The sequence below is a fragment of the Lynx canadensis genome, chromosome C2, assembly GCF_007474595.2.
Source record: "Lynx canadensis isolate LIC74 chromosome C2, mLynCan4.pri.v2, whole genome shotgun sequence".
NCBI lineage: Eukaryota > Metazoa > Chordata > Mammalia > Carnivora > Felidae > Lynx > Lynx canadensis.
In genome coordinates, this window is record NC_044311.2 from 8,826,340 (window position 1) to 8,839,644 (window position 13,305).

Sequence of the window (13,305 nt, forward strand, 5' to 3'; positions counted from 1 at the left end):
TTCACTGTAAGAGGATATTAGATTTGACAGATGGTGTTGCATTAGGGAACAAAAATATAGAAACATACTGGATTATTAAAATATAAGCACCAGAATTCAAGTTCCCTAATTTGTGTGAGCATGAAGATGTTTCAGATTAATATCACATTAACTGGCCCTACCTCCACAGGCCCCGTGTTTCCTCTTTGGACAGTTAAATGTGTTTCTCCCCTGAAGCTAAGAGCTGTTTCCTGCCACAGATTTCACAATCCTGCTGTCGCTGAGCTTTCTGGACTCAGCGTACTGGAGTCAATGTCAGAGATCAGAACTGGCCAGCACGAGGACGTTCTGCATCTCTAATCCCTACGTGCCTGTTTCCCCCTTGTTCCATTCAATCAACTTCTGCCAGCTTCTCTCTACCCCAAAGCATCTTGATTTTGCTTTCCCAGGGAAACTGGCCCTATACTGACTTCTTTTTATGAGTTTTATAAATTATCTGACGATTGGAGCACATTTGGACATTTGCCAAGGCTGGCCACTGCTCACGTGCTATCCTGATTCCTCAGGCAATGCTTACCTAGGCAGTTCTCATAGGCAAAACCACTAAGGTTCGGTGTAACTTTTCTCCTCCTGTTCTATACACCCATCCAGGAATGAGGCTTCAGGGACCAGAGCTGGGCAGGGACAAGCAACGATTCTGTTAAGAGGCAGGTGATTATCAAGGTAAAGAGTGCGGAGTGAGAGGCCCAGAGCCAAGCCACAGACTAAGACGTCTGTTCACCCCCAAGTCACCTAAAAGCTCCAAAGAACACTCTGCCCCCAGAATTCCATGGCTTAAAGGACTTTTATACCCACAATTGCCCTTCAGCAGTTCTGGTCCACCCATGGCCACGGAAGGAGTCTGGGGTTCTGGACTTTTGCTAAGCCCTGCTGTTATGCTCCCAGTGGCTACAGAGGTCAGAAAGAAAGGAGGAGTGAGGAGGCTAAAGGGATACCAGGAGGAGTGGCCCATCTCTGCCAGTCTGTGGGGGGGGGGGGGATGGGGGCCGAGGGGCGGTGTCCCTGAGCTCTGGAGCCCAGCACCTGCCATGTCAGTTTCCCAAACACTAAAGGGTCTACTCATGTAACATGTACACACACACACACACACACACACACACACACACACCTCCCACAAAAACACTGAACCAGCCTCAGGTCCCTGCTCTTGGGCTATCACCCTTTCAGGCACAGTAGCCATTTGGGTGAAAGAAGGGAGTTACCCTCAGACTGCCTGAGGTATCGGTTAGCTCTGCGGGTCAGGCCTGCAACCATTCATTAAGGGTAAGAGACCTAGTTAGTTCCAAATGCATCAGGCAGGGCTGTCTCCCTGGGGGCGGGGAGCTGCTTTGGGCCAACAATTGAGGAAATGGCAGGGCAATAATGCATGTAAGGGACTCGTCAAGAGAGCAGCACCATTTGGGCAAATCAATTGAAACTGGGCATGTGTCCCCAGATTCTTGACAGCTAATCTACTCTAATTATCGAAAGAAAATGGAGTGTTCTTGGGTTAATAATGTCTGCAATTATAGAATAAAACCTGATCCTTAAAAAAAAATAGTAAAAACATGAAGGAAAATGTCTACCTACGGTTATTCTTAGGCTTTTTGTCTTCTGTCCACATCTCCAACCCCAGGGTAACAAAAGTGTCACAAAGTCATTGAGGATCCCTCAGTTTCTCCTTTTTCTATATTTGCCTACACATTTTCTTAAGCATTTTACAGATTCAAAGTAAAAATGAACATTTTCTCTGCATTCCACCTTCCTCCTCACTCACAACATTGGTGCCAAATGTGCAACTTCGGAAGCTGTTGGAGACAAATTTCTTAACACTTTGTTTTCCCCATTTGGACTTAATGAGAGTTCCCCAATAATTGCACTCATCTCTGTTTGACTCTCAATAACTTCAGATTGTTCCTTAGTGCCTTATAAGGAATAACTGATCAATAAATACTCAGTAATACAGAATGAGTAGACATATGATTAAAGAAGAAAATGCACCAAAATTATAGCCAACAATTTATCTGGGATTATGGTATAGTTTTTCTTTCCTCTTAAATGTCTTTCCAAGTTTTCTATCAGTTAAAATAAATAGCTTTTAAAAATAAAATAAGATAAAACAAAACGTAAAGATGTACCCACATTTCCATTTCAAAGCTGATCTATCCCAAAAGCCATCCATTACAAACCCGAGCTGGGGCCATATCAACATCTGTCAATTCCAATCGATCGTTCACATGATTTAAAAAAAAAAAATTCTCGAAGATAGTCAAGTCCCAGCAAGAATTAACTTGATTGCATCGTGGATAATGACACCAGTGGTGCAAAAGGACAGTATTTAGAACATCCCATCTTCCCAATGACAGTCTTGGTTGGAAGCCAGGACTAAGCCTGCACTACACTGCTTGGATGGCCAGATGGTATGGCAGGCAAGAGAGTTTAAGATCCTTTCTTTAACAAGGTTGGCACAACCTTTAACTTTATAATCAATCTTTAAACATACTTTCTAGTCATCTCATCTGGAATTTCTGAAACGTTTTTCAAGCACAGCGTTGTGCACGGAGATCTAGAAGGCAGGTGGATAACACACTTCTGAATAACTTAAGCACAGCCGTGACACATCCAGGCAACGTGAGAAAGAATCTTTCTAGAAGGTTCCATTTCAGACATCAGAGAGATGTCATCGCCCTCTGTCACTGCTGCAGTCTGGAAGGGCCTGTGTGCAGGAGGGGGCCCCTCAGCTCCCCCCGATATTAAGTTAGCTTAACACCATCCAGAGATATTTTGGATCAGTTCACTGAATGGAATCATACAGACAAGTGTAAGCTGGATAATTTCAAACTGCAAACTGATCTCCAGTGGGATCCACAGAAGTTGATGCTACAACAGCAAAGCCCGACGGTGCACATGGCCTCCACAGACACTCATTCGCAGAGGGGAATTCGCAGAGCTCACAGAAATGAGCTCTGTAGTTCCTGCTCATTTCTGTGACTGTGAGACTCTCCACATCCTTTTCAATGGGGATGCACCAAAAATCCCAGAAAATTTGGTGCAGAGAAGTTAGATACACAATCCGAATGGGGGGCTCTATGTGGGGCATGTGCTTGGGGAAAGAGCTGAACTCAGTAGATGTTGCCACCAGCCTTGGCCTGCGTTCCTCTTTCTTTGTCTTGGTGTCTGGGATTTTTTTTTCTTCTAATTCTGAAATCTTTCCTATCTTACCTAAGGGTAACTAAGAATAGTGCCGTCTTATGATGATCTTTATTTTGGTCTAAAACAGTTCTTGCAGCTCCCTTCTGTCATCCACGCAGGGTTAGATATGAGCTGTTTCACTTTCCATCTGTTTGCGACACAGGACATAGAGACAGGGTTGGGATGCTGGCTATTCAGGACAGGAACGGTGTGAAATAAACCAGGTTTGGCAAACCTGGTGGCTCCTGAGGAGGCAGCATTAAGGATTCCGGCTCCTGGGCACCATGAGTGAAGACTGTGATTCGGCCGTTCTGGGGCCTTCAGGACTCCGTAGCAGCTGGGCCATGGACCGGCACTTGGGAATTCCCGATCTAAATGGAATGCTTCGTGCTGTGTTACTAATGCTTCCAGGCCTGGCTTTCTCATTTTAGCGACCAGGGGCTATTTATTATAAGATGTTACGATCTTGAGAGGAGAATACAAGTTCGCAGGACAGGACAACTCAGGAAAAACCCCACACGCGCTGGCAAAACTGAGGGTAGGGAAAGGTCACGTTTGCAAAATTGCTTCTTCCCCTCTCCTCCTTTATTAGAAGCGTGTTGCCATGGTGATGTGAAGAGGGCTGAACATGGAGGTCCGTGAAAGGTGCTGCAAATTGGAGAAGGCTTAACCTATAGGAACCGTTGCTAAAATTATTTTTGTGAATGGAGTTGAGAGGCCGCCCCATCTACTCTCACGCGGAGGCCTGTTGAATCTCTTGAGGGTCCTTCCACTGGCCACTTGGCTCTTTGTTTCCCTCTGTCGTGCTGAGGGGATCCTAAGCCTTGGCGCCACAGAGAGAGCGTCTCATCTGATATCCTGGGTTCCTTCCGGCTGTACATTTCTGGACCTCTACAGTGACTTCGGGGCATTTTTTAGGGGTTCTTTTTCTGCTTAGGGGATGAAAATGTAGAAATATAAACTCATATATAGAGAGATATATTTTTCAAATCGGTGCACCTGCTTTAAGCGTCTTTAGAGGTTTCCTGCTTGTCCATGAAGACACAGAACAGTGAGCCGTGGGGAGCAACCCGGATACAGCTCTGAAGGTGCTTGTCGCTCAGCCCTCCTCCGCTGCCACCCCTCCACTTCCATGCACGCTCCACGGAAGTCCCCTTGTGTGGCCGCATATCATCTAAACAAAGAACCAATTCTGGGTCTTTGAAGTTTACTGCCTAAAGATAGATATCTGCGATGTATGTATTAATAACGAGAATGGATTTGAAGGTTCACGGAAAAGAATTAACTACATATAGTAGAAAAAAAAAAAGAAAAGAAAAAGTTTCGTGTTTAATTAACTTTTGTTTTAACTCATCCTTTGAAGGGGGTGCAAATAAAGAAGACTCAGACAGGGGCGCCTGGGTGGCTCAGTCGGTTAAGCGTCCAACTTCAGCTCAGGTCACGATCTCGCAGTCTGTGAGTTCGAGCCCCGCATCGGGCTCTGGGCTAATGGCTCAGAGCCTGGAGCCTGCTTCCGATTCTGTGTCTCCCTCTCTCTCTGCCCCTCCCCCATTCATGCTCTGTCTCTCTCTGTCTCAAAAATAAATAAACGACGGGGCGCCTGGGTGGCTCAGTCGGTTAAGCGTCCGACTTCAGCTCAGGTCACGATCTAGCGGTCCGTGAGTTGGAGCCCCACGTCGGGCTCTGGGCTGATGGCTCAGAGCCTGGAGCCTGCTTCCGATTCTGTGTCTCCCTCTCTCTCTGCCCCTCCCCCGTTCATGCTCTGTCTCTCTCTGTCTCAAAAATAAATAAAGCGTTAAAAAAAAATTAAAAAATAAATAAATAAACGTTAAAAAAAAATTAAAAAAAAAAAAAAAGACTCAGACAAAGAGGGAAGGAAAAACCGAACAGGAAAAAACGACCGGGACTCTGGAATGTCATGGCTAGAGGGGAAAGGGACAGTCAACATGATGGCTCATTTCCATGGGACCAAGAAGTTAAGGCAGGATGAAAAATTGTTTCTGAAGTTTACTTATTTATTTAGAGAAAGAGTTGGGAGGGGCAGAGAGAGAGGGATAGAGAAAGAATCCCAAGCAGGCTCCATGCTGTCAGCACAGAACCGGATGCGGGGCTTGAACCCACAAAGCTGTAAGTTCTTGACCTGAGCTGAAATCAAGAGTCAGACACTTGACTAAGTCACCCAGGTGCCCCCAGGGTGAAAAGTTCTAACGTAGAAGGTGAGAGAAAGGGCGACAAAGGTAAATTGATATTTATATGAAACTGCTGGTTATACAAGTGAGAGAAACAAAACCTGGACAATTCTAAATGGATTTTTAAAAGGTGCTTTTTTTTTTAAATGATAGCACCCGATTATTTCTTCATAATAATGTTCTTATGCAAGACAAGTAGAGCGGATAATTAAATCATGAAACAACAGTATTACATATACTCATTAAGAGTGGAGTCTTAAGTTAGCTTAATTTGAGTCAGGAGCTAAGGCACAGGTCTTTAACGCTGGTTAACTTCACAGGAAGACGACCTGTGTGTAAAGAATCACACTTCCCGACTTGGGACTGAAAACCTGGTGTCAAAAGTAATCAGCAATTTTGAATATTTATCAATCCATATTTTCATGTATTTAATGGATCCCTAACAAGTAAGGTAAGAATATCTTCATCTTTGCATCATCAAGTTTAATGAGATTGGAAATTATTAAAATAGGTCTTGGTGGTAGCTGATGCTTCTTGGGAACACCCTAAAAATGTAAGAGATCGTAAGACAAAATGAAAGTCTTTTGTCCTTTGCAAAAAAAAAGAATCACACCACTAATGACGCAAAGGCATAAGAAAATTGGGGCCTGTGCTGAAGGTAAGCAAAGAACTATTTTGCTAAAGAGCGCTGTGCATAATGTTAACCTACACCATGGAATTGGCTACTGCAAGACGGGTGTGTCCCAAAGGCATAAAATTTAAGGGAGTCGGGCCACAGAAGTGCGAGGGCAGAAAGAATGTAGTGGTCTTTGAGCCTCACTGACTCTGTCATCTGAAATCATTTCTTATTTTAGATATTTAAAAACGGCCCATCCCAAGGCTCTAAGGAAATATGCAAAGGGTGGAAAGGAACACATCGACATGAGGTCACCCAATACGTGCTTGTAAACAAATACTTCGTCGGGAAACAGGAAACACAGCGAATCTCTTCTAGAACACGGCTTGCTGGCAGAGAGGGATGCCCGAGGGGGTGGGGGGCGGGGCAGGAAGCACCAGCTACGTCAGCTGACTGCGAATACAGTCTCTGCCACGCAGAACACGAGCGCAGCTTCCACCCAGACTCTCTCAGCTCGTCCCGGAGACCAGGCGGACTGTTCGCGGGAAAACCACCAAGGTATCGAAATTGCCACTGGAGGAAAACTCTCTCTGTACAAGACAGAACAACCGGCAAGAGCTCTAGGAAAACAGAATGCACCGAAGGCTCCTCCATATGAAGTCCAAAGCCAGGAAAGGATGGTGTGGTCGAACTTCAGCCCCTTCCGAAACTTCCTCCAATGTTACTGGGGTCCAGCTTAGGAAAGCGAGTGGTGAGAGGGGCGTGCCTTGGACTTCTGTCCCGCGTACCTTGTGCACTCACGCGGACATTCACTTCTCCTCCCCAGCTTTCGAGATCAAGGAGTCAATGCAGGAGAGAAGTTGCTGGGAGAGGCAGGCGCCGGGCTGACTCAAAGGTGCAGGAGAAATTTCAGGCCAGTCGACATCCACTCCCCTTTACAAATGCCCACGGTCAATCCCTCCTTTGATGGCTCCGCTCACCCCCTCAGGTAGGTCTCCAGCACCGGCACTTACAGAGCCCGGCACGGGCTGATACCCGGCAGGACTAGGCTCCGGGAGGCGGGAGAGGCCATCCACCCCGGCGTCCGCACATGGCATGCACTGCACGGGAAGCCATGGGTTGCAGCCCCACTGCCAGTAACTGCCTGTAGCGCCGTGGAGCTGTCTGAACCAACCTGGCGCTCTGCTTCCTCATTCTGGGAACAGGGAAAGGGCTGCACTGTGGCTCCAAACCAACATACTGAGGAGGCCGATGATATGAACTCTGTACGAGGAGTGCTCTGCAAACCAATATACTAAGGATGCCGATGATATTAACTCTGCACGAGGAGTGCTCTGCAAACCAATATACTAAGGGCACTGATGATATTAGCTCTGTACAAAGAGTGCTCCGCAAACCAGTATACAAAGGACACCGATGATATTAACTCTGTATGATATTAACTCTGTACGAGGAGTGCTCTGCAAACCAAACTACTAAGGACGTCAATATGAATTCTGTATGAGGAGTGCTCTGCAAACCAACATACTGAGGACGCCGATGATACGAACTTTGCACGAGGAGTGCTCTGCAAACCAACATACTGAGGACGCCGATGATATGAACTTTGTATGAGGAGTGCTCTGCAAACCAACATACTGAGGACGCCGATGATACGAACTTTGTACGAGGAGTGCTCTGCAAACCAATATACTAAGGGCGCTGATGATATTAGCTCTGTACAAAGAGTGCTCTGCAAACCAACATACTGAGGACGCCGATGATATGAACTTTGTACGAGGAGTGCTCTGCAAACCAACATACTAAGGGCGCTGATGATATTAGCTCTGTACAAAGAGTGCTCTGCAAACCAACATACTGAGGACGCCGGTGATATGAACTTTGTACGAGGAGTGCTCTGCAAACCAACATACTAAGGATGCCGATGATATTAGCTCTGTACGAGGAGTGCTCTGCAGCCCATGCTCGTCAAATCTCTTACTGCGCCATCACACCATCTTTCTACCTGTTTCTCAGTCCCGTTTTCTCGATGGGGAAACTGAGGCTTAGAGAGAATGCATGTACATAATGAGTCAACCGCAAATCCACATCTTACTCAAAACCCCGATGAGGACTCCATTTTTATTTCGAATTTTACGTTTCTGGGCTCTGAAAGTGCTACTATACGGTGTATCTTTCTCATGTTCATTTAAAAATAGACAGAGGCCCCTGAATGGCTCGGGCATGAAGTGTCTGACTCTGGATTTTGGCTCAGGTCATGATCTCACGGTTCATGGGACTGAGCCCTGTCTTGGGCTCTGCACTTAACGGCACATGGAGCCTGCTTAGGATTCATTCTCTCTTTCTGTCTCTCTCTCTCTCTCTCTCAAAACAAACAACCTTAAAAAAGACCATTTTGGTAAAATAAAATGGATGCTGTTTTGACAGGCTCCTTGCATGGCTGGGGGCGGGAAGGAGCTCAGGAGCAGGAGTCACCGCCATCCCCCTCAGTCACTGCTGCAGGCTGGCCTGTGTGGAGGAGGGGGCTCCTCAGCTCCCCCGTCCCGCAAAGTGGGATGAGGGAAGAGCTGACCACCTGCGGGGCAGGTCGCCACCAACCGCTCTCTGCCAGATGGGGACAAAGCGCACGCACACGCACGCACACACACAGTATTCCGGGGTCCCACGACCCACAGTTCACGATCGTCATCACCACCAACCGAACCTGCTTGACACTTTACAGTTTACAACGCACCCTTTTCGTGGTGAGCTGAGATGTTGCGTCCTCATTTCGAAAGGTGGGATTTTCAAAGCCACTCAGCGGCCGAATCAGCCTCAACCACAGACAGTTCCTCTCCCACTGCGTGGGCCCTGGGCTCAGCCCTCTGGGTCTGCCGTCCTGATAGGGATCCCAGGATCTCGGGCAGCTCTGCGATGAGGGCACAGAGAGAGCCCTGGGGAGAGTGCGTGGGCCTCTCTGTCCAGCCTCGTCCCTGGAAGCTGGAGGGGAAGATGATGGGCTAATCAAGTCCTCCGAGCCCCACACTCTCTCTTCTCTCAAAGGCAGAGGGCTTTCTCAAACGGAGCAAAGCAATTTCTTTGCCAAGAGAGCTTTCACGTTCACCTTCAGAACAGCATTTCTGCTCTGCAGGGAGCCAAAAAGAGGAACACCTTCCCTGAAAGAAAATAAATAAGGAGAGAGAAAGTATCTAGGGCCCCAATTTTCCCCCAATAGGATCTGAGTGCCTGGCACCTGGGATTCAGTGTCCCCCACCTCTCCCCCCACCCTCGGCCCCCCAAACAATGACGCAGGTGTGGGGAGGCTGCTGCAGAGGCCGACAACGTGGCGTGCTCCCTCTCTAGCACCCCCAGGAGAGTCCCGGGTGCTGGAGAAGAAACGCCACCCCTTAGTTTCTGGGTTAAGTGGGGGCCTTAGGAGCCGGCCTTGCCCGTGAGTAGCTCTCTTGATGTGAACACGTTCCACAGACCACCCACCCCCCTCCTAAGACTCTGCAGACTGCAGCTAAAATGCCAGTGTGATCAGACAGAATAAAAACCATTATGAGGGGCGCCTGGGGGGCTCAGTCGGTAGAGCGTCCGACTTCGGCTTGGGTCGTGTTCTCACGGTTCGTGGGTTCGAGCCCCACGTCGGGCTCCGTGCTGACAGCTCGGAGCCTGGAGCCTGCTTCGGATTCTGGGTCTCCTCCTCTCTCTGCCCCTCCCCTGCTTGTGCTCTCTCTCTGTCTCTCAATAATAAATAAACGTTAAAAAAATTTAAAAAAACCATCATGAGAAAAATCCCAGTCGCCTGGACGTAATGTACCAGGAAGCCATCGAGTGCCCGAGGGGGACTCCAGGGAAGAGACACCATGTACTTTGGGAAAAGAGCAGCGAGGTAAGGGTGCCCTCCGTGAGCAGGGACCCGGGGTAAGGTTCTGGGGGACACAGCCAGTCCTCTGCCCAGTGCCCTCGGAGCTCTGTGCGCCCATCCACGGGCCTGCCCCAGCGGCTCCCATCAGGGGTCTGCCTTCTACCAGTCCCGGGGAGCTGCCAAGTGCCTCGGGGTGGCTTGGGCCCATCTCTGAGTCGGAGGACACGTATGAAAGCCCAGTCCCCTGGTCTCAGGTGGGGACAAATGCTGAGGTGAAACTTATGTCCAGTGGCCCCGTGGAATCAGAATGAAGGCAGCCTCCGTGGGACTCTGCCTGAGGTCCCACTCTCGTTTGGCTTTCGCCCCTTCCACGCCCCACACCTCCACCACCCTCCTTACGAGCTTCCCCTGGGAGCACTTCCTCAATAAACTACTGGCACCCAAATCCTCACCTCCAGGTGGGCTTCCACAGGACCCTCCCAACCCCCACCACCAGGGAATGGGGCTCCCCTGATGAGGCAGGGGCGAGACAGTTCTATATCCACTCTTCAATTTTCACTTCCGGCCTCCTGTAGAACAAAGCTGGGAATTATAGCTTAGAATCTAGAATTGTCCGTGCAGCTGGAGGAAAACGGCCCCTTCTGACACAGCAGCTTTGCTTACTTGTGGATTTAATCAAATTCACGGCTAAGGACTCATCTGGTGCCGTTGCCGAACACGTGTGGGCAGAAGGGCTGGAAACGGCTGCTCTTTTTCTCCACAGTGATTAGTATTATTTGCATAAATCTGCAGAGGCACTCACCACAAAGAAATAAAGTGTCCACCTAAGCGGTGCATGAAAATCAGCATAATATCAACCAAAAGAGGAGATTAGAAAGGAAAGTGTCGCCAGAAATGTTAGCTTATCCATCTTCATTCTTCCCCTTTAACACTGTTTGCTGCTGCGTATATCACATTTGCATAATTAAATCGCTGGGAGCTTGTGTTTTAATTTGGATGCAAAGTGTGTATTATTTCGACTGTGTAAAAAAATATTTGATGTCTGATTGAGTTTTTGATGCTCACTCTACAAATTACCAAAGACAGAGAAATAGTTTGGTTTTTCCATTCCCTTCCCCCCCCCCGCCCCCCGCCCTGCCCCAACCTATTTGACCATGAAGAGTGTAGATATTACTAGAAGGTTATGGGTAGACTAGTGCACACACTTGAAGGGGCTGTGGGGCGTAGGGGACGCGCCCCGGTCAGCCCGCCTGTGTCCCAGGGTCTTACTTTGGCTTTGCCACCAGTTTACTGTGTGATGTTGGGTGGGGCCATTTCTCTCTTTCTCGTTCAGTTCGAGAAATATCTATTGATGTCTACTCTGGGCCAGTAAGGGACTAACTAGAACTACACTGTCCAATACGGTAGTGACTAGCCACATGGGGCTATTTAAGTATAAAACTAAATTAATTAAAATTACATAAAATTAACATTCAGTTCCTCAGCTCCACCACACACGTTTGAAGAGCTCAGCAGCCACCTACAACGATGGTTACTCTACTGGACGGATCTACAACATTTCCAAGTGGAGAAAGTTCCACGGGACAGTGCTGAGCTAGATGGTCTCTAAGGGTCCCATCTTCGTCTCTAATGTGCTATGATTAAAATGATACAAAAACGAGCCCAAGTTCATACTGGGCTTTGCGGCGCAACGCTGAAGCTTCTGCCATTTTATGGGTGTTCCCCGGGAGGCCTTTACAGACTGGGTGGGGCTGAGGGGCAATCACAGGGGACAGAGGGACAGCTTTCTCCAAATTAGGGGCTCCCAGGAGGAGACAGGTATATGCACAAACAGTTCACTGGTGTGGGGGCTAAGAATGGTTCCCAATCTGAGTACAGGATCGGCCGCCTCAAATTTCCAAACGGAAGCCCGTCTGTTATGTCATCCCACTGCTGGGCGTAGCCCAGGCCGCCGTCATAACTGCTGTTCCGTCTGGATCACGTTCTTCAGCACGTGAGTTAATTCTCCCACCAGTGCTGTAGTTACACCATCAAGGTGTTAACACAGGCAGGGCTATGTTTCAGCATAGGCAGCAAGAGAAGAACAGGAAGACTGAACTGGGGTTTACCTTATATGGCCAGCCCCTGGGACGGTGTGAGAGTTTATGTTATTTTTCAACAAATATTCACTTGGGTTTTGCCATGTGGCTTGAGTTGGCCTCACAGGGTAGAGATGTGTCCCATCTCCTTGATCTTGGGCCTGAGCACGTGACTTGGTTTGGCCAACGGGGCGTCAGTGGACGAGACACAGGCAGAAGCCTGGAATGTAGTCGCATGATCGGTCTGGACTTCTGTGCTTCACTAGCACGAAAGGACCCGCTTCTGGCTGGTTCACTGGCCTTGAGGAGTGGAGCTGAGCTGGATCCACCCTGTGGGCGGGCCGAGCCTACCTGAGCCTAGCCTAGATCAGCGGAACCCAGAGAACCTGCAATCACACGATCAAGAAACAAATGCTTATTGGTGCAACGCGACGAAGCTCAGGGCGGTTTGTTATGTTATTACGTTATTGTGTTACGTCGTTGTGGCAACAGCTGCCTGTGACCCACGATGCGAGAAGGGAGGGCCAGGCCTGGTGTGGGGAAAGGACACGGTCGGTCTGAGGCGGTGATTTTGGGAACTAACTGAGCTCTCCTGAGGAGCTGGTCTGGCAGCACCATATTAAGCACGGTGAAGACAGACCAGGTAAGTTATGACAACCACAGACCCACATGGACCGGCAGAGGCCTGCTCAGACCAGAACAGCAACTCAAAAAGGGAAACGTGGATGTTGAAACCACCTCTGTCACTAGATTATAACTTTGCTTTCTTTAAATGTTTATTTATTTTGAGAGAGAAAGAGGGACAAAGAAGGGGAGGGCCGGAGAGGGGGGAGAGAGAGAATCCCAAGCAGGCTGTCAATGCAGAGCCCAAGGCAGGGCTTGATCTCACGAATCGTGAGATCGTGACCTGAGCTGAAATCAAGAGTGGGACTCCTAACTGACTGAGCCACCCAGGCGCCCCCAGAGCTTTGGTTTCATGAAAGACCTACGTGCCCCAGCAACCCTCGTCAGGCATATTATTTGCCTCTGTTGCAAATCTGTTGTAACTGTAAGGGAAAGGGGAAGCTGAAACTAACCTCCTTCCTCAAAATCTTCGTTTTGAGATCACCAGAGACCCCTGGGCACAAAAGCACCGGCTTGTCGCAGTGTCTACTGTGGGACAGACCCACAAAGCCACACGGGAATGGCAGCCATGAGCTGGGACAAACGACACCACAGCCATCCTGCAGGCTCTGTGGGAGGAAACGCCGCTAAGTGGCCCCACGTGTCACTGTCCCGCGAAGGATGATGTTTGTCTCTCAGAGGATCAACACGGGCAACTAGACGAATGGCAGCAAGGTACTTGAGGGTTTGCTTATGCTC

The 13,305-nt window shown here is 48.7% G+C and overlaps 1 protein-coding gene and 1 non-coding gene across 2 annotated transcripts in view; one reads left to right on the plus strand and one right to left on the minus strand.

Annotated features, from left to right (window-relative positions):
• Positions 1–13,305, minus strand: part of ULK4 (unc-51 like kinase 4) — a 572,731-nt gene that overhangs the window by 67,478 nt on the left and 491,948 nt on the right.
• On the plus strand, positions 9,565–9,649 carry TRNAR-UCG. Its single transcript has one exon. It is a non-coding gene; the product is annotated as a tRNA-Arg (tRNA).